This window comes from Macrobrachium nipponense, chromosome 23 (assembly GCF_015104395.2).
Source record: "Macrobrachium nipponense isolate FS-2020 chromosome 23, ASM1510439v2, whole genome shotgun sequence".
Taxonomy (NCBI): Eukaryota; Metazoa; Arthropoda; class Malacostraca; order Decapoda; family Palaemonidae; genus Macrobrachium; species Macrobrachium nipponense.
The window spans coordinates 2,968,525-2,988,769 of NC_061090.1; the positions used below are offsets into that span (position 1 = coordinate 2,968,525).

Here is a 20,245-nt window from a genome sequence, read left to right on the forward strand (position 1 = left end):
TCCCCTTTTACAATCAAGGTCCTTGGACTCCACAATTAAGCTCAAAACAGGTCATTTTTCTATACATATATATAAGACAGGAGTTTTGGCTTCTGTCGGGAGCACCAGAGGGTCTTTGGCAACACTAGGGATCAAGGATTCCCTCCGGAATCCCCGGTGGATAGCCTCATTTCTTCTGATTGATTTGACTTAGTCTTGGAAAAATGCACACAATACAGCTCCAGCTTTCTAAAGTTCCTCGAAGACGCGGAATCCGCAAGGGAATCCAGAGACTTGTATCTGGTCCCTAAATAGATTTTGTATCCACAGTGAGATTTAGAAAGCATGAGTTGTTTTGTAACTTTTTTTTCCAAAGCTAAATCATTCAATTTAAGTAACAGAGATTATTCCGGAGGGAATCGTCGGTCCTTGGTGTTGCCATGGACCGTCTCAGGCTTCCCATAGACACACACTGGCCAGACAGTTGTGTAAAATTGTGCGACGAGTAAGAAATCCTGGAACATTGAACATTATAAGAAAACGATTTAAAGTATAAGAATTCCATCAGTCGATAAAGATCATACAGATCGTAGGAATTTAATAAGAAAGCTGTTCGTTGAAGGGACGGAGGAGTAGCAAGAACAGTGTCATTCTTTTTATTTTTCTTTTGTCCTCTCTAACATTCCGCCCATGTAAAGTCCTTTAAGCCTGAAGGCCATTAATTTGAGACAAGGGTGATGGCCAACTGCCAGGCTATCGTAGTCTTTATGCCATCTCGTAATAAAGGTGTTTTTTTTCTTTTCTTTGCTCCTTGGTTGTAATGTTACTCTCGTTTCTCATTCGTTGGTTCGTTAGAAATTCTACCGACATCGTTAATTTCAATTCTCCCGCCTTCCTGCACCACTACAACGAAGCCTTTTACGACTGCTAAAACAAACTCTGATGGTAAATACTACGTAATTGCAACTGAATGCAATGATCAAATTACAACAGCTGTCGTCCACTAGCAATAGTGCAGACACAATGGTTCATGAATCAAGGACATTCGTCCACATAATTGCTCGAAATAAAAACAAATGGAAGGATCAAATTCGCTTTGGCTCTTGTTTTTGTTTTCAACGGCTGTCTGGTTCAACAAGAGTAAAATTGTTTGCAGTTAATAATGTTCTGACTTTAAGTTTATATTCATTTTCATACAGTGACCTATTTGTCACTGTGGGAAGATAGACTCTGCCTTACTGTCTATCCTTCATAGTGATGTTTGTCAACTTTGAGTCAAGTTCGTTCGCTTTTGTATAAAACTGCTTTTCATTCAAAATCAGTTGTACTACACACTTATAAGATTATAACAACGTTTTATTACAGGATGCCATAGGAAAGTGCGCTGAGCTGACAGACTTAAGTAAGTCATCAATTATGGAGGTAGTTCAACTCTTCTATACACATCAGTCAACGACAGATACAGTTCCCATAAATTCATATATTAAAAGAATATTGTAAATCTTTTTATATTCAAGTTCAATTCCGATGGAAGGGAAACAACATACTTGTTCTTAGATAAAAATAAAAATCCATATGAATTTCAGGCTTTGTATTGTTGTTAGGACAGAGAATGATTAAGATAGAGTTCTGAATGCACTTACGTAGCAATGGACATCGGCAAATGCAAAGCTATAAAAAGAACTTCATTCCTGAATGTATGTCAAGTAACAGAAGAAGGTGACACCCTTTCAGCAATAAATGAATTATCTTTCAAACATTTTCCCTTAAAAAAATGGTAACAAAACGAGATCCCTCCTGGATTTTGACACATTTCATGCATACCTAGCAATAGCCGCTCAGAATTCGTTTGGAAAAGTAAACTACACTCACATGACATTTAGTACATGTTCTTGCTTTCATTTTAGAGTAATTTTTTAACAGCTATAGGCTTTGGTACACTGAGCAAAAATATTATACTTACTGCCATGAAAGAAGTAGTTCCTGTATTTGGCGTTATAGTTACTTCTCCTGTGAACCGTTTTAAAGAAATAAAACGAATGGAATGGAATGGAATGTAGAGTTTAGACCAAAGCCCATGCACTGGACCTATAAGTAAGTATTCATCCCTGGAAAGGGAAATGAGAGTAAATAGGTCTGAAAGGTGTAACAGGAAAAAACCTTCCAGTTGTGCTATGAAATCACTGGAAGAAAGATAATAAGAATAGGTACAGTAAAAAAAAAAAAAAAAATGAAAGGGGTTGCAGCTAGGGGCCGAAGGGAAGCTGCGAAGAACCTTTAGTAAAACATACAGTGCACTCCGTGAGGTGCACTGACGGCGCTAACCACCTGCGGGGGGGGGGGGGGGGGGGGGGGGGGGTATATAACGAATTGATGTTGTTCTAGCATGCTTCCACGATTTTATCACAATTTTATCTCGTTAGTTTTCCTTCATCTTTGTTCGCATTTCATAGAAATCTTTTCCGGATCACTTTTTCCTCTGTCTGAATTGACGTTATATTTCCTCCATCGTTTTCCATTAATCTAAAGTTTCCTTCTTTATTGTTTTTGCTCTCAATTAACGGAAAAGCTTGTCTGTTATCTGTCTATAATTGTCTGTCTATCTGTCATAATCAGTGTCACAAAGACGTTTTTTTTTTTGTTTTTTTTTTCTAAAACGTTGCTTTACCGCAACGGATAGTACTCAAAGCAACAGACTAACATTTCAGCATAACGTTTTTAAAACGATTAGCATTTTCACGAACTTATGATTTAATCAAAGAACAAACCATTACTATCTGAGAATTTTCAGTCAACAAGCGGGGAAAGATTTCATTTTTTTCGTTCTCGAGATATACATGCCAAACGAAACGGGCTCAATTTTTCACCTAGAAATGATCAAAGGCTATTTTAGCGCGTGAGAAGTTTCAATTTCAAAAGGGCGTAAAACAAAGAGTTATGCAGAGGCAAACAATAGCTACGGTAAAACTTTCAGCAACGCCACGCAGGCGACTCTTTCGCAGGAAATAAAATGTAGTACTCAGGTAACCGGACTTTTTGAGCTCGATTTAACCAGATTACCAAAGAAAAACACACCCTTATTTTTATTTAGTTAAGATGACAAACGAAATCCATTTTGGCTTCTATCAGCTGAAATTATTGCACTAGAAATTGTTCAATTTTATACAAAGCTAAATGTTTTCTGTTTGTATTTGAGAGTAATTTTCTATAATCTCGTAAAAGCTCATAAATGTAATTTTGCAGAGCCCATTGCGAACCAACAATAAAAAAAATACAAAAGGAGCTAACTTGAAATATAACCCAGGAAATTCTTACCTCAGAAAATAAAATGGGTTTTGTCAAAGGGACTTCAGTATAACGAGGTCTCCGAAATGCAATTAGGTAATACAAAAGATTTTTTTTTTTTTTGGGGGGGGGGGGGGGGGGGGGGGAGAGGGCGGTCTTCTAGCTTGTCGTAAAAAAAATTCAACGTAAAAAATAATTTCGTGTTTATGCAGAGTACCAATATTATTTTTCTTCTGTTTTTGTTGTCATAAAAACAAGTTGAAATTTCCGATATCCTTTCCACATGACGCGTTGTGATAATAGCTTAGTCGAAGACGGATGAGGCACCTGCGACACACACACGTGTATGTGTGTCTGCTACTTTGAAATAAACAAACATGCACAAAGCATCTTTCTGAAACTTTCTGGCAGACACTTGAATGGAAATACTCGCACAGCCTCAGTACAAACAAAATCATCTTATCACCAACCACAAGCTCCACGTTGGCCGAGTGCATTTCGCGCTCGGGTACCATTCGGTGGTCCGAAGTTCGGTTCTCGGCTCGGCCAACGCGGAACCAGAGGAATTTATTTCTAGTGATAGCAATTCATTTCTCGATACAATGTGGTTCGGATCCCACAATAAGCTGTAGGTCCCGTTGCTAGGTAACAACCAATTGGGTTCCTAGTCACGTAAAATATCTAATCCTTCGGGCCAGCCCTAGGAGAGCTGTTAATCAGCTCAGTGGTCTGGTAAAACTATGATATAAAAAAAAAATCACCAACCACAATAATCGCCCTAATTTCAATGTTTGTTTCTGTCGCATTTATGGGAATGGGAGAAGGTAAACCATTCAGAAATCGATGCTGATCCAGAGCTCGTAAAGAGAAGAGGAAAGAAGAAGAAATGAAGATAAAAAGAAAGTCGTAGTACCAAAATTGTCCCCTATGGTTCTTCTGTATCTCTCGCCGGTGAATGTAGGGTTAAAGGAACGGGAAAAACTCGTCTCATCTAGACTCATTGAAAGGCATCTCAACTTATTGCCTGGAAAGTGGGTCAGCGTGGAAACTGGAGAACGACCCTTCCTAAGACTAGTGTTATAGACAAATGAAGTTTAACAATTTACGGGGTTTTAACCCATAATACCTCTAAAGCGCCCAGCTTGAACAACAATAACAATACTTGTATGAAGTTGGCCCTCATACTACCACCACGGGAGAAGAAGCTATGTTCCTTTGGTTATCAGAAAAGTTGGAAGAGACCATGAAACGGGAGGCTGACTGAAAGATGAGTGGGAGCTTTATGGAAATGTAAGCACAGGAAAACTACGAGTGGCAGAATTTCTCTATAGCTCCTTGCATCCTACGTTAAGGTAATAATGAATATGGGTACTAAAGCTAGCTTTTTGCATTAATATTTACATCCTAGGAACCTATGACATTTCGGAATGCATGTTATTTCCACGTGAAAATGATATGCAAGAAATGAAAGCCAACTGTTTCTGAAGGATATTATTAGAAAAGACAATGTCAACATTGTTTATCTGTCTGCTGCATATGCAATTTCACTGATCCTGAAATTGAGGTCTGAATATCACATATTTTTCCATTGCAGGCAGTTGCATCAGTACATCATGGTATGTTACCCCACCATTTCTTTTTCGTTCCCTGTTTGATAACTGGATTATTAATAGCCGATGGTCGGTAACAAGAGGTGAGGGTTAATAAACTGAAGAAGATAGGTATCTGTAAGATACTGTGTAGTTTGACATAACGCCACCAGGGTGGCGCTGTTCGCAGCCAGTTGAGCCCAGGGTTCCCAGATTTGGCGGTTTCTCACCAAATTCGGCAATTATTTTTTTTTTTTTTTTTTCTAATTTGGTGGGTAAAATTCACTTTGGCTGGTTAGTGTTTTTTTTGGGCTGGTTTTTCAGAGACTCTATTTGAGCTAAACAGTGATCACACGGTTGAGGAATCTGTCCCCAGATTGGGATTTTTTAAAAGGTTTCCAGGAAAAAATCTGGGGAATTTGAATAGGTTTTCTGTTAAAACTTGGTAACATTTAAGCAAAGTATGTAGATGGAATAAAAAAAAAAATCACACACACACCAGACGACCACAAAACAAGCCGCCGGATTCTCGGAGAGCGAGCCTCATTTCAAAATTTCAATTCATTCTCGTTTTTTTCCCCTGTATTCTCATATTAGTTTAATATTATTTGTAAACTAAAATTATGATGCCGCTATACAAGCATATATATATATATTTATAAAGGTGAATATAACGCACATATATCTGGTGGTTATTTGGGTTGGTTTGGATTTCCATTTGGCGGGATTTTGGCTGGTTTCCTGGTAGACGTCACTTTGGTTGGTTGGTAGTGGTGTCATCTGGGAACCCTGGTTGAACTACTCAGTTACTAACTTCCCGATTCTTGGACAATCTGTGAACACCGGACACGATCGTACTTTTTGTGTGCGCTCCGAATTTTATCATTCGTTGTTTCATAGTGATATGGTGTGCAATGTATAACTGTTGAATAGGACTCAGTAATTCTCCAAGACAGTGTGGAATAACACATCGGGGGTAGGTACTGCAACGTACTGACTTTATTTCTCTAGTCTGTGTTAGCTCAATAAGTCACCTTACTTGTATGACAAGTGTTATTGGTAGTACCGGTTTTGCACGTAAAATCAGAACACCATTAATCGTATATACCTATGCTGCATAAAGGTTTTAAGTAAAAAAATATTTTGCGCTATTGAAAATGCGGTAAATGCTTAGTAGGCTACCAAGTTAGTAGCCTAGGCCTAATATGTTAATTATGCCAATGTCTCGGATTTTAAACTGTCACGCTGATGCATAAGGACACCCACTTTATTTTGTCAGTCATGAATGATTCTTCGCAGTAGGTAGCCTTGTGGGATTTATTTTCAGTTGTAGATATGTAAAGGCTGCGTTAGAATTGTTTAACAAGAATTTTATCAAACTTGGGAGAGTAGCCTACATCAAGGCAACGTGATCAAGCCATAAAAATCAACATCTGTTGATCGATTCGAAGTAAAAAGTTTAAATATTTTTAAATTTTGTAGCAAACCCTGGTTAAATGTTATCAAAAAACGTAGCTAGTATACTTATTCCATATAGATTAATAATAAGAGAATGAAGTTTTGTAGCCTTCAGACTACTCATTAGGCATGATGCCATATCATTTAATCCAGATTCTGATTATATTACAACTTAATCTCTAATATATGAAAATAATTTCTCATTTGGAAAAGTTATCGAATCACCATATCTAGGAAATAATGGCCTTTCAGAATTGCAACGAACTAAGCTATAGAATCTCAATCAACCAAATGCTAGGCCTATGCCCATTCCTAAGGTAGGGTTTTTTTCCATTTCAGAACAACGGATGAGCCAAAATTACTTTCTTATGGTAGTCCTAATTTGACAATTCTCATCAATTATCGTTTCAAAGAGTCAGAGTAGAAAGGAGTGGCTTTTGGTAACCATGGCTGTTGCTGGTTTGGTGGGAAAATTCTTACTTAGCTACAAGTTTTTTCTAACCTTCTCTAATATAATTAATATATTTTTGAATTGAGGTTAAGAAACATCTAAATTTTTCCATGGAAGACGATAACAGGTTAATTGAAGTAGTAGAGGTTCTCAGGAATGTGTATAAATAGGCTATGCTCTGAAAATATAGAGGGATAAGTAGGTTCGTCCAGCAATTTCTGTAAACTACCCTTGGAATTAGTTTTTTGGGTTGAGCAGCAAGGATGAAATTTTTAAGTGTTGACTGGGATTCATTTCAGTGGAATTTAGATTTTTCTGGAACTTGTTTACATTTCGACAAACTACCTGCCCTTCATAGGACCCGTGGCTTAGCTGCATTTTATCAGTGACCCCTATGGTGAGGCAAAGTATTTTTTGGCGGGGTTAAAGACAATTATTCTTGAATTTATATATCCATGTGAATGAAGGAAAATAATAGTACTATTGTAATTAATTCACCCATATTGTAGAGCTCAATTTTCAATTTTTTATTAAGGGTTAAAGTTTAGCTACCCAGGGAATTTCAACTGTGGGGGACCAGTTGGGGGCCCATGCATCTGACATGCTTCCCCCCCCTCCCCCATAGCAGTGCCGCTGCACAGGACTGACTTTTTTTTTTCAACATTAGCATTACCTTTGAGAATTGATGTTCGACTTTGACTTAATGTGGGACTAATTAATGTGTCTATAGTAATCAAACAGATCTACGGGTAGCTGTTTACTTTATGGATTAACTCCTTCTTAACTGAGGGGGTATATAAATTTTAGCAAAAAATTATGTAACTTAGTCAATTCAGCCTGAAGATCAAACATCTAACAGGTCTATGTTATACTGTTTTATCTCATGCGTACTTACAAATGTAAGTACGAGGCACCCTCAAAATGAGACATCAAATGTTGGTGAGAAGCTTCAGTTGGTTGTTTGAAAACTTTCATCTTTTTCATCACAAATGGACAGGTGAGAAATGACTGAATGCATAGCCAAATGGAAAACTACACATAATTTTGTTGGAATCAGATATGTTCCGCAAGCATTAACAATTTTGTTGGAATCAGATAAGTTCAAGCAAGCATAACATTTGTTGGAATCAGATAATGTTCCGCAAGCATTAACAATTTTGTTGGATTCAGATAATGTTCTGCAAGCATCAACAGTTGTTAAATTGTATCGCAGTGTATGAACTCTAATTTGTTAGCCAATTTAACATCAAATTCCTTACAGGTCAGTTTAAGCAACTTAACAGTTATTACAGGTTTGCTTGGGCTAACATTTTTTTTAATTGTAAACTGTTGAATTGTTGATGTACTTGGCTAATCTATCTAGAACTAGATCATGATAATCCTCTTATTTAATTATTTAACTTAATTTACTAGGATATCTTTATCATCATGACAAACAAATAGATAAAAAAATATATTCAACTACGTACTACCATAATCTTCTGAAGATATTCTTGAATTGGTGTACTATGCTCCCAAAAGCTGATTTTCAAGTCATCTTATTAAAAGGCATCAAATTTCTCCAAGGTAACAGTGATTTAGGATTTATAATCTGCCCGTTTTTGATAAGGGGAATAAGAAGATTGGACAATGCAGTCATTTTTGAGAAAAAATTTACTCTCAAAAGGCATTAATAAAAGTTATATGACACATGAGAAACTTGAACTCATGCAAAAATAAATATTATGACAAAATTGATATTGATGAAGTTCAAAACAAAATGTAACCTATAACAGACATGAAAGTGAGTGAATAGGTTAGGTTAGGCAAATTGAATAGGGTGAATGTTGAATGAATAGGTAAGGCTAGGCTAATTGCATAGCGCAAAAGTTGATTGAATAGACTACATAGTCTAATTAAAATAGGGTAAATGGTAAATGTGAAATGAATAGGCTAGGCTGATTGTGTTATGTGCCATGGCAATGGCATACATCTTGAAGAATGTGGCACTGGATGACACCATTATGTCACCAATTTTAAGAGAATGTTCCATTTTGATTAAGCAATGCATTGGCAAATGAGGCCCAGATGGGCCACAAGTTGTGGGGTATTCTGACACTGAAAAAGAACCTTCTCTTAGGTATGTATGGAGGTAGGATTTCTCCTATTAGCTCTTTGGCTGACTCTCTTCATCTCAGTGTCTACCCAGGCTGTAAGGGAGCACCTCGAAGGCTCATTTTAACTCAAAGGGCCTGGAAAATAATGTAATCTTCAGTGCATTGTGACATACTTGTAGGATGTGAGAAATCTGGTGAATCAGGAGAGTGCCTCTGGTAGGCACTAAAATCAATGTTCACAGAGGGTACTTGGCACTAACTACAACTACTTGAATAACTAAATTCAGCCGTTGGCACTGGGGTTTGGCGCAGGATAAATGCCAACAGGTGGTAAGAGAAGTTGGTGAGGCACTCTCTGGCTCTCGCCAAGGCATTGAAGAGTGCTGGATAGCACCCACAGGTGCATAGATGTGTGTCAGAGGACGTAAGCATAACAAAACTGGAGGGAGATTCTTCAGATGTGAGGCACTCGGGCACACCACAAATAGCAATCCTGTTGCGGCTGACAATAAGGGAGTGTCAGCAATGGTGGCTCGTAGTAAAGTGAAGTGTCAGCGATGGTGGCACTCATAGGATGGAGGGTCAGCAAAGATGGCACTCACTGGTTGGGATGGGATCAGCAATAGAGATGCTCGTAGTCTGAAACTTCTGATCAGGCTGGGGAGACATAAAGTGCGGTACTCCTCAAGTACTGAGGTGATATTGAGGCACTCACTGGCACTCACAAGATGCAGGCAAAAGTTGGGTGATCACTCTCACTTCGCAGTTGGCTCTGATGAGCAGGTAGATGTGTCAGCAGCTGTGACATTCTCAGAGTATGGGTCTTGCAAGATGTAGGCACACCCAATAGTGCGTGAACTGGTGTGCGGGTTCCTACAGAACGTATAGTGTCCTTGGACCCTCAAACTTCAGATGGCGCTTCACAGAGCGCACGGACAGGTGGTACTCTCAAATAGTGTGGAAGCAAGCATTTAGGTTTAGGTGCATCAACGGTGGTGACACTTTCGTGAGGGCACGGAAAAGTGTTTAGAGGTCCCACTGGCACTCCCACCAGGCAGTCAAGACGAAGGCCTCCGGGAGGCATTGTAAAGTGCGAGGCAGGGACTGGCACTCTCACCAGTAATCAAGCTGCAAGGCTTGAGGTGTGTCAGCAGAAGTGATATTCACATGTGGGCACTGAAAAGTACGTAGGTAGACGCTTGCCCCCTCACCAGGCAATCAAGGCGAAGGCCTCCAGGAGGCACTACAAAGTGCAAGGTAGGTACTGGCACTCTTACCAGTAATCAAGCTGCAAGGCTTGAGGTGTGTCAGCAGCAGTGACACTCGCATGTGGGCACTGAAAAGTACGTAGGTAGACACTTAACTCTCACAGGCATCTAGCATGAAGGCTTCCAGGAGGCACTGTAAAGTGCAAGGTAGGGACTGGCACGCTCACCAGTAATGAAGCGGCACAGCTTGAGGTGTGTCAGCAGTGGTGACCCTCACATGTGGGCACTGAAAATGCTTCCAGGAGGCACTGTAAAATGTGAGGTAGGGAGTGGCACTCTCACCAGTAATGAAGCGGCATGGCTCAAGGTGTGTCAGCAGCAGTGACACTTGCATGTGGGCACTGAAAACTGTAGGTAGGCACCGGCACTTTCACCAGTAACGAGTGTACTAGGGCTCAATGGAAAAAGCACTGAAAAGTGCGTGATAGGTACTGGCCCTCTCACCAGACAACAAGCACTAAGACTTCCAAGGGGGTACTGGAAAGTGTAATTCAGACTATCATAAAGCTGGATATTTCTCCGGGCAATAGTTCTGAATGTAACACCATTCAATTAAGCCAAATACTTTTGCATTTATGTTTTACTTATCTGGCAAGTCACCGGTTAATGATTGCCTTAAGTAGTCTTGATTTTACATCCCTGTAGGCCAAACTTTGTTTTTTTAGATTTTGTGTACCGGCCATAGGCTAGTAGCAAGAAACGGTAAATAATAACCTTAAAATAATTATTGAATGTTATTCCCTTCTTTTTTTCTCAAAACCTTTTGCATTTATACTTACTAGAACTAGGCAATGTACAAGTTGCCTGTTAATAATTACCACTAAAGTCATTCTTGAATGTTACATCATTCCATTAGGTCATAATACTTTGCTCTTGGGATTTTGTTTATTGGCCATAGGCTAGTCACAAGCAGCTGGGAAATATAATTACCTTGAAGTAATATGTGAATGTTAAGACATTCTTTTAGGCCAACACATTTTTATTTGTTTACCGTGCTTGCGATATTCATCACTTTCCTTTGCAGAGACAAGGTGTGGAGGTTGAAAAGTAGAGAATGCTGTTAATGTTTGGGTACTTGGGCAGATGTGTTCTAGTCAGTCGAGTATTGACTCCCGGGATTTTGCTTCGGCAGTGCTTTGGAACGTTACAGAGAATGCTTGCATTGCCTTGGCGTACAGAGGTTTTCCTGGTGTCACACATTTGTGAACCTTCCACATCTTAGCTACTATCCTCCTGCTCGCTAGGCGGACTGGATCACAGGTCACTAGAGTCAATTAGCGGAGTGTGTAATCGGTCAATTACTTTCAATTATTTTATTAATGATTTCTTTTTGAGTAATTGGTCGTTTGTAAATATTCTTATACGTACATTAGAGTCGAATTTGCTTTGAGACTTTTAATATGAAAACTACTTGGCGATAGAAATATATCGGTTATTTTAGAAAGTTACGTATTTTAAAAATACATAAATTTAAATATACGAAATGCTATTTCATATAGTATTTGTAAATTATATTTGGTTCACTATTTGTTTATCATTAACTGGAGAATAAAGGGAGTGTTTTTACATTACTAGTCCAATTGGCTGTGATACAGTGGGCCCCCCGTATTCGCGTTCTCCGGATTCACAGACTCACACATTCGCGGATTTTTCTCGGGAACGTTTCCCTGCATTATTCGCGGAAAATTCGTCACATTCGCGGTATTTTTTTCTATGAGAAATATCCATAATTCCTGTTTTTTTTTTTTTTTTATCAATTTCATCATAAAATGCACTTTTTGTGATAAAAACTATTAAAAAAAACCAAGTATGAAAATTGTAGTGGTTTCTTGAGTTTTAACTAACAAAGTAGGCTGTTTTTAGCATTTTTATAGGGGTTCCAAACATTCGCTGGTTCTAACTATTCACGGGGGGTCTGGTACGCATCCCCGCGAATACGGGGGGACCACTACTTAATCCATAAACGACTTGATATGAAATTATTTTTATTAGAAGTTTATACATTCATTTACTTTACTTTTTTTAAATACGTGTCTTGAGTATATGAAATGGTAATATTGCAATACACTCCCTGAACACCTGAATTAGCCCTGGTCACTGACCAACGCTGCAGGTAAAATCTAGTCAAATGAGTTACCTGTGTTACCGTGGCAACGCTGCCACAAATACCGGCCACCAGTGGCCTGTCTCGATTGTTTCTTGTTCGCCATGCTGTGCGGATCAGTCCCACATCAGGCGAACTTTTGGTCATTTAGCCCAACCCACTCAAAGAGTTTTCGTATTTTGGATACAGATTACGACCTTGGACTGTTATTAACGTTTTTTTTCTCCCGTTTTACTTTGGATAGCTACTTTGTACTCGTTAAGAATAAGTTAGAAAATAAACATCTTCGCCGTCTGCAAACGCCTCTGCTTCTGCTTCATCTACAGTTCGACGATCGAGCCTTATACGACGATCGAGCCTCCTACTGCTGGATATGTTGGTGCTCATTGGCTCTGCACGCCCTTCAAGCGTAGGATGAGTACCCTCACCCATGATCGACGTTCTTTTCGTTATTTCGTGTAGGAAGGTTCAGTGCAATACCTGTCAGAGATGTTTGTCTTGGTCAGGAGACAAGGAAACATTAGTTAGTTAGTTTATTCAAGAAATTAAGTGGGACAGGTAATCATTTAGTATGTTAAGCATATTTCTAGCCTGACGAAAATAGAGATAGTGGTATTAGTAGTATAGCTGATTCTAATCGTTCCTTTTCAGCCCCCCTGCCTGTTCCAGAACCAGCCCTAACGGGTGCTGGGGGTAATGGAGAACCGCAAGCCTCCGAGTGGGTAGGTTCTGCCGGCCCCCCCGGCGCAGAGCAGGCAGTGTAGGCAGCAGATTCCCCTTCCCTCGATGTGTAAGTTCTCAGGATGATGAAAAATTAGGTCAGATACAGACGAGTAGGGATAATAGGTTGATATGACTGCCAAGATCGTGCTGCACTATGCTAGATGAAATTTTGAAGGATCATAATATTCGAGTTAATTCTCCAAGAAATTCATACCTTAATCTTGATTTCATTCGACAGTTGCCGTAACATTCAGATTGTAAAAAGACGTGGAAAATTTTAGGCACAGGCTGCGGTCATTCTTACTCTCTTGATATGGTCCGTACTTTTGGAAATCGGGATTCATCCACAAATCATTCACGAAAAAAGCTGTGTTAAGTAAAAATATTTATTACCACAAATAACTCAATATGTATTGCACAGGCAATTAAAGTTTTATATCGTGCAAAAATGCTGATGTGTTGGGAGATCTTTCAGCCTCGCGGCAAAGAAATGCAGTCGTGTAGGGCTGTAGGCTACTACGAACTGCTTTGTAATGGGAGCATATAGCCAGAAAATCTTTGAGCTGACATGCTACTTTAACCTTGATAAAGATTTATGTTTAAAGACAGAAGCTTTTTAAACAGCAACTACCATTCGATCCATGCCAACGTCAAAGTAATCAAAGTGTGAAATCCGTTATGTAGACCAGTATTCCAGTGACTTGCGCTTTCCTGCTTGAAATTCTAGGGCTCCTCCTTACATCATAGAAGACGCTTTTGCGGATGCAACTAGATTTGCGCAACCTACCTTAGCCGTCGCAACATTGACTGCCATTGACGTCAGTTAACTTTAATTGCGTGGAATACAAACATGAGTTTGTAGAACTAAAATAATTGCATTCATCATTTACGATGATGCAATAATATCCCCGTTCATGAAGGAAAACGAATAAATATTGTTGTCGTGATACATCGTACTACAATCAGAAATTCACACCACTATCTACCAGATCTCTATGGACGAATCCATCTGAGGAAAATTCCAATTACTTCGGACATATATCGTGTTTATAAGTATCTGAACGGTTTTGTTTTGCAGTTTTAACTTATATGATATAATTTGAAGTGTATTTTCATATTCCAGAGTAAATTTAGCGATATTATGTCTTTTCGGTACAAACAAATGGGAAATTCGATGAACGAAAGCTAATGAAAACTGTATCCTCAGTTTTCTTGTCGAGTGTACATATATGTATATGTGTATATATAATATATATATATATATATATATATATATATATAGATATATATATATATATATATATATTATATATATACATACATATACATATACGTATATTGGACCTCTATTTGTGTCTCGACATTCGTGGACTCTCACATTCATAGATTTCTCTATGGACAGTATATATCTACCCATTATTCGCTGTTATTTTTTTTTCTATGAGAAATATCCTCAAATTCCTGGTTTTTTCTTATCAATTTTATCTTAAAATGTGCTTTTTGTGATAAAACTATTTAAAATACATTTTAGTGTTTTTTTTTTTTTAAATTTCAATGAACAAAATAGGCAGGTTTAAGCATTTTTAAATGGGTTTCAACTATGTGGGGGTTGGGGTTTGGTGCGCATCCCTGCAAATACTGTATATGTATACATACACATAAATAATTATAGTTATTGATGTATATATATCAATGTATTACACATTATTATATATATATATATATATATATATGATATATATATATATAGATATATATATATATATATATATATATATATATATATATATATATATATATATATATATATATATAATAAAAGGAGCCCATAAAATCACCAAAATGTAGAGAGAAAAGTACTATATTTCAGAGACTGCTGTCTCTCTCTTCAGGTATATGTACTTTTCTCTCTTCATTTTGGTGTATTTATGGGGTCTCCTTTTATTAGATGGAATTCTGTTGTTACAGAACATTTTTACCAGTCACATATATATATATATATATATATATATATATAATATATATATATATATATATTTATATATATATATAATATATATATATATATATTACAGTAAGCTGTATAGTATTGGTATAATATCATGAAGGAATTTTTTCTGTTCGCGTTCTTTTGTTTATCCCCTTTCGTGAGGATTCGTTGCACAAATAGGGGAGAAATAATCCTTATACAAAGAAAATAGGGGTAAAATATAATTGATAATGTTCTTCAGTTACTTTTTTTTTTTGAGTAACTGGGATGATTTGCCTGAAGTAGGAATTTCACCCTGTAATGTCAAATTTTGTAAAAATCGAAGGTAAATTCTGTCCGTTGCATAGTTTACTAAAATCCAAGTAAAATTGATTCTTATACATTATACAAAGAGAACTAATTTAACACAGTAAATTAAATTCTTTTATCAAAAATAACATAAGCCACTTCAATAGAAAAACACACCGGTAGATTTGAATTTTACTTTCCGTACTTAAATGTAAATGTTATCTTCGCTTTAAACTTGAAGATTTCAGATGTTTTAAATATACTTCTCCATTCAACCTTTGCATAGGCGCACATCGTGCATTTTAGCCCGAATTCTAATAGGCTGTTTCTCCCTATTGTAGTATCTTGGCTTCCTTATGCTGCTGTTAGTTAATCCCATTTGATCGTAATACTTATTCTGTGCATCTTTCTCTCTCTTCCTGTTTCTTGCTCTATCGTTATAGTACCTGCGAAATATAAGTTCATTCTTGCGAAATATATTTCAGCGCACACCTGATATTCCGCACTTTTAAAATTCAGTTTCTTATTTCCTAACAATTCGCGGTTATTTTTTTCGTTCTTTACTACAATTTCTTTCCTTCGCAAGACACTGCCGCAAGTTCTCTGGACAGAGTTGGACATCATAAAGCCATTTTTGTCAAGTAAATCTCCCCACATTTTCACAGGCACTGAGGACATCATCATGAGCAAAGGTTCTGTCTGGAGATTTTTTTTTTTTCCCAGAAGCCAGGAGTTGAGAACTTTGATATCTTTTACGACTAAAAATTTTAGGAATGAAGGAGCCTGGTGTCGTTCCGTCTCATTCTTTTTCAGTTACCGACGAATGACGGGAAATATTAAAAATATACAACTCAGAAATAGCTAAGATTACCCAAATAAGAATTGCTAAGTAAAAAAATAACTAAGATTACCTGGATGAGAATTGCTAAGAAATCTGTTACAATTTTTACGCTACGAATGATCATCATTATTATATACTCAAGATTTTGACGATTGTATTGTATTTTATTTTTTTTTACCGAGTGCTACCCTAGAAGCGTAATATACGTATAGTACCCTTATGTTTTGGAATTTGTATTCTGGATAACCGTATTTTTTTTTACTGCTGAAGATAAGTCTCAGGACTGAAACTACTCTGGCTGAGGTAAATTTAGAAAATCTTTTATAGCAAAGGTTGATAATAATGTTCTGGCACTAAAAGTAACATTTGCAATTACTGGGATATTTTGTTTTTTCTGATGAGAAAATCAATGAAAAACGCAAGTGACTTGAAATCTGCACCATATTAAACAAAAACACTGTGAAGTGGAATGTGATTTTACCATAGTGCCTCGACTCAAAGAAGAGGGCTATTTGTTTAATGGTATAAGATTATTTTCATCCACTTGTGAACGTTTTATTTTGGATTCATCCATTACTGTTTTGAATGGCTCTCAGATTTTTTGTGCTCTGTTTGTTCCCTCGAATGAAGTGACTTAAGGGCACTTCGATTATTCATTGACGAGGAAATCTCTTTATATTTCTAAATATTTTCTTTCCTGTGAAGGATTTTGTTCCTGTTCCGGTGCGGTAAAGGATGCCCAAGAAACATTGATAACGGTATCAGCTTTGTGATATTTCATTAAAGAAATCAAAATAAGAAAAGTACTTAACCGGATGTTGTAAAAGTAATTTCAAGAGGGGAAAAGATTGCACCTCGGTTGTAAGAGGGACAACTGTATAATAATTTTCTTAGAATCTCAACCGGTGCGTGTGGATCCTCTCTCTCTCTCTCTCTCTCTCTCTCTCTCTCTCTCTCTCTCTCTCTCTCTCTCTCTCTCTCTGAGCTTCAAGTCTTTAAGTAAAGTTTTTACTGGCCGGGTAAATGACTTTGTCATGTTCTGTGGCGTTTAGTTTTATTTATCTGGCGCGAATCGGTGACTCCGGGACTAGATTAGAATTGCTTACAAAACTTACGACATAATTCGGAGCAAGAGCTCAGCTTAATTTGACCACCTTTTTTTTTTATCTGTCTTGGGAAATAGTTTCTCGGGATTCTCAGAGGAGCGTACCTCGTCGCTTCAAGTTCATGGGAAATAGTTATCCGCTGTTCAGTATAGTAGGGTATGAAATGTTGAGATAAAATTTCCTGTTAATTATGGATCATTGATCAATCTCTCTGCTTGCACGTCTGTCTTGCTTTCTCTCTGTCTCGTATGTTTTTAATGAAAAGTCTATCTTACCTTTATTGCCGCTTCTAATTTTTTTTTTTTACAGTATTTTTTAAGAACTTAATTTGAAACGCGCTATCGAAGAGAGAGTGATTTTGCAAAGATAAGCTGCACGGGAATGGATGTTGCTTTTCCAAAATTATCTACGGATGTTATTGCTAAAAAGGGTTTATGATGAAATTTCATCATAACATGAAATATTTGAGAAGTTAATTAAAACAGGAACGAGACATGAAATAAGCGTTCATTTAGAATCCAAGTTTTTATTTTCAATCTAATGCTGTTTCATTTTTTTTATTGAGCTTTATCTAAAGAGATTGGAATTCCAGTTGATACTCACAGTCTTGTGATTTTTTTAAAATTCTACCCTCTACTTCGAGTACTGTAGGAATAAGAAGGTCAACTTATTGTTGGATTCAGTATTAATATACAAAATAAACAATACCTGATGTCTGTGATGATGATTCATCAATCACATCATTAGGGATATTAAAGTGAAGTCATAAACTTTAACAAAATCTTTAAACACACCTGTAAACACTGAACGACAGAAATTGATAACGTTTACTTATAAATTTTATCGAAAATAAAAATCTTGGGAATGCACAATAACAGTTCCAGTAACATGCATTTCCGGAGCTCTGGACACATCCAAATGAAAATTTATGCGCGCACAAATATATAGATAAGAAGAAAGATCTGGATAGAATGGATGATTGAAAGACATGTTGCAGAGGAGCGGACGTTGGCATCTCTGTGAAGCGAAAGATTGAGGTAGAGGCTGAACTCGAAAGAGTAACAAGCCTATTTCAAACATCCGAACCGGGACACTCCAGGGAGTCACGTGCGTTAATTGCGGCAGAAATGGAAAGCTCTCACATTTTGATCTAATTGTTTCTTTTCTCACAAGTTACCCTTACTACCAACCTTTTCGGCATAGTCATAAGTAAGACTTTTTGTTGAGGAGCTTACTACACAGGGCACTTAGAGAGAAATGTTATTCACCCAGAATGGTATGTTATTTTTCCTCCGACAGCTACGAAACTTTAGATTTGTATCGTCGTTGTTACAAATATATTAACCCTAACCATTATTATTATTATTATTGTTATGCTTTTTTTTTTTTTTTTTTTTTTTTTTTTTGTTTTTTTTTTTTTTTTTTTTTTTTTTTTTTTTTTTTGCTTTAAAAAAAAAAAGCAAAAAAAGCAAAAAAAAGCAAAAATTATTATTATTATTATTATTAGTATTATTATTAGTATTAGTAGTATTATTAGTATTATTAGTATTATTAGTATTATTAGTATTAGTATTATTAGTATTATTAGTATTAGTATTATTAGTATTAGTATTAGTATTAGTATTATTATTAGTATTAGTATTATTATTAGTATTAGTATTAGTATTATTATTAGTATTAGTATTATTATTAGTATTAGTATTATTATTAGTATTAGTATTATTAGTATTATTAGTATTAGTATTATTAGTATTAGTATTAGTATTATTATTAGTATTATTAGTATTATTATTATTAGTATTATTATTAGTATTATTAGTATTATTAGTATTAGTATTAGTATTAGTATTAGTATTATTAGTATTAGTAGTATTAGTATTAGTATTAGTATTATTAGTATTAGTATTAGTATTAGTATTAGTATTATTAGTATTAGTATTATTAGTATTATTATTATTAGTATTAGTATTAGTATTATAGTATTAGTATTAGTATTAGTATTATTAGTATTAGTATTATTAGTATTAGTATTAGTATTATTAGTATTAGTATTATTAGTATTAGTATTAGTATTATTAGTATTAGTATTATTAGTATTAGTATTAGTATTATTAGTATTAGTATTATTATTATTAGTAATTATTATTATTTAGTATTATTATTATTAGTATTATTAGTATTAGTATTATTAGTATTAGTATTATTATTATTAGTATTATTATTATTAGTATTATTAGTATTATTAGTATTAGTATTATTAGTTATTAGTATTATTATTATTATTATTATTATTATTAGTATTATTATTAGTATTATTATTAGTATTATTAGTATTAGTATTATTAGTATTAGTATTAGTATTATTAGTATTAGTATTATTATTAGTATTATTATTAGTATTATTATTAGTATTATTAGTATTAGTATTATTAGTATTATTAGTATTATTATTAGTATTAGTATTATTAGTATTAGTATTAGTATTAGTATTAGTATTAGTATTATTAGTATTAGTATTATTAGTATTAGTATTAGTATTAGTATTATTAGTATTATTAGTATTATTAGTATTAGTATTATTAGTATTATTAGTATTATTAGTATTATTAGTATTATTGTATTAGTATTATTAGTATTAGTATTATTAGTATTATAATTATTATTATTATAATTATTATTATATTATTATAATTATTATTAATAATTATTATAATTATAATTATTATATTATTATTATTATTATTATTATTATTATTATTATTATTATTATATTAGAATAATAATATTCTGCCATAATTTTTTAATATATTTTTGTCGTAGTGTCTGACAGTAGAAAAATGTGTTGAAAATAAAGTATTTTTCTAAAGTTATTTGAATAAATAGAAGATGAGCTTATCCTAAAATAACCCAGCATATTTATTCTACAAACAAGACGCGGACAAAAACTTCTTACTCCAGTTACCTATATTTATTCTGTAAACATTTCTCAAAATAGCTGATACCTGGTCCAAATAAAAGTTTCCAATTTTAAAGGCCTCCTCAGCACGTCCTCGCCACTTCCTCTAAG

General features: G+C 35.4%; 1 long non-coding RNA gene across 1 annotated transcript in view; it reads left to right on the top strand.

The window, feature by feature from the left end:
• The first annotated feature begins 5,675 nt into the window (after positions 1-5,675).
• LOC135196126 (uncharacterized) overlaps positions 5,676-20,245 on the top strand; it is a 379,500-nt gene continuing 364,930 nt past the window's right edge. Inside the window, exon 1 of the long non-coding RNA XR_010310331.1 lies at positions 5,676-5,829. This is a non-coding gene — a long non-coding RNA (uncharacterized LOC135196126). The remainder of the gene's footprint in view (positions 5,830-20,245) is intronic.